At 43.9% G+C, this 2,385-nt stretch overlaps 1 pseudogene; it reads left to right on the plus strand.

Moving 5' to 3' along the window:
• LOC101988419 overlaps nucleotides 1-1,428 on the plus strand; it is a 4,892-nt pseudogene extending 3,464 nt beyond the window's left edge.
• The last annotated feature ends 957 nt before the right edge of the window (nucleotides 1,429-2,385 follow it).

Raw genomic sequence — 2,385 nt, forward strand, 5'->3', positions numbered from 1 at the left:
CACCGCCCGGCTTAATTATTTTTTTTAATTCATTTTTCTCTCATACAATACATCCAGGCCGCAGCTTCTACTCCCTTCACTCCTCCCAGTGCCCCTCCCAATCACCCCCTCAAGTACAGGCACAGGTACACCTCCCTTCTGTGAAGCAAGAAGCCTTTGAAAAGGCTGGCGCTGGTCCTGAGCATCGCAACCCGTGCTCGGTTTCTTCTTCCTTTGCCTAGTGGCTTGTGGGTTAGCGTCCCTGCGCTGTTGATTGCCTTGGCGGGGACACGGCTCCTGACACTGCGCCTCTCTGCTCTGCTTGCTTCTTCTCTGCCCTTTTTGTCTTAGAATGGGAAACTTTGTCATCCTTAATCTGCTCTGTTCTCCCTGGCTTCATGCTCAGCCTCCCTAGTCTCTGAGTCTCACGGTCATCTCCGTGAGATCTCATCTGGACCCGCGGTCTAGCGTTGCATCTCGGTCGCCTTGCCTCATCTCAGTCTCACCTTCCTGTGTGGTTTCGCGTCCTGGTTTGTCTCTAATATACAGGTTTGTGCTCTGCCCAGTCAGCCATAGAAGGTGACCAAGTGGCCCCAGAGGGCAGCCTGGATGCTGCCAGAGTGGAGGGAGCAGAGGCCTTGTCACCCCCACACCAGGCCTCAACTCCTGTAACTGCCACAGCACACTCAGTTGCCAGGCAGGGCCCTTTGACACGGAGTGAGACAAGGCTTCAAGGCCGCTAAGAATCCAAGCTTCCTAACCTGGAGTGGGAGGGTGCCAACCAGGAGGAGAACCTCATTCCTCTCTCGCAGCTGACTCTGTACATCTCCTGTTACTTTTGCAAAGGCTACTTAATAGATGCAGCAACCATCACAGAATGTCTCCATAGCTTCTGTAAAAGCTGCATCATAAAATATTTTGAACATAGCAACGGATGTCCAAAGTGCAACACTGTAGTGCATGAGGCCAAACCTCATAATAACCTGAGGTCGGATCCACAATTATAAAACATAGTGTACAAATTAGTGGCAGATCTAGAGGAAAAAGAAGAAAAGCAAAGGCATGAATTCTACAATGAAAATTGTCCGCAGCCAGACCCCTCAAGCGAAGAGAACACTAAGGGAGCTGTAGAATCCTATGTTAATTCACATGAACCTGATATGTCCTGGAGGCTATGGGCACTAATGCAGACATTGAACATTGGAAACCACTGAAGATAAAGTTTGTACGAGTCTCAGGAAATGCATTGGACATATAGAAAAATTTCTCAAAAGAAAAATGGACCTTGCTGCAGCGTATAGGGTAGATAGCATGTGCTGTGGGCAGTTGCTGAAGGACTTTCAAACTCTGCAAGAAGTCCAGTGTACAGTAGGGGATGCTGGGATGCAGGACGGTCGGCTAGTCCTTTATTACACTGTTGTGCTGTCTCCTCCCAATGTGACTCACTAGGGGTGGTATGAAGGGGCAGAAAGTAAGAAGGCCTCTGTAGAACTGCATCTTACTGAAGAGTTCCAGAAAACGTGGAATCCCTAGAATTTGTACTGTTTCTGACACACCCGGAATCCTAGCATTTACGGCACAGCTTGGAACTATGGGATTCAAAACATTGACTTTTTAAATTCCTTGGGATTCCAAGAACGGTGATGTAGAATGTTGCAGCTCATCTTTGAGATAAATTGTTGACTGTTTTTTCTTTGGTTGAGCCTGTTCTCCTTCAAGTTGGTTAAAATTCTGCTGTTTGTGATGACTTCCAGTGATCGTCTTTTAAAAAACAGCACACTAGATGTTCAAGGCCTGTCTTCCTTAAGTTGCAGAGTAAACTCGAAAAGACTATATTTGTTTTTGCTACTTTTGTATATTGTCGTAACGTTTTGAAGTTACTTGTTTTTGTAACTGACAGCACTCCTGAAGAGCTGTTACTCAGTTCTAAAAGGTAGGAATTACTATATTAGAGGAAGAAGCCATCTCCTGTAGGGTGTATAACTGAAAACAAAACCTTCAGTAGAGTAAGACATCTTAACATGTCTTAAAATAAGAGGTGTTCTTCTTGACTTATACATAAATAAATTGTTAAATATATATTAAAGTAAATATATATGCTGCACACACACACGCCATAGTTGTTATCTGTGCTACTGGTGTAGTGTGACATCAGGCAAAGATCCCCGCAGAATGATTGCTGACACCTTGTGATGGTAATGGTACCACTTATGAAATAGAAAAATTCAGCTTAACTTCAGAGGTTTATAGAGAACTTATTGTTTCTTCAGCAAGTCACGTTTACTGATTTAATGTTTGCTGTCTGCTTTCCTATTATTTTGTCACTGGAATTAAAAAATAAGGTTGTTTGTAAGTTCACTTTAATGTAAAGACTTCAATTTTAAATAGTCTTTTTTATATCTCTCC

Source organism: Microtus ochrogaster, unplaced genomic scaffold (assembly GCF_000317375.1).
Source record: "Microtus ochrogaster isolate Prairie Vole_2 unplaced genomic scaffold, MicOch1.0 UNK57, whole genome shotgun sequence".
NCBI classification, from domain to species: Eukaryota; Metazoa; Chordata; class Mammalia; order Rodentia; family Cricetidae; genus Microtus; species Microtus ochrogaster.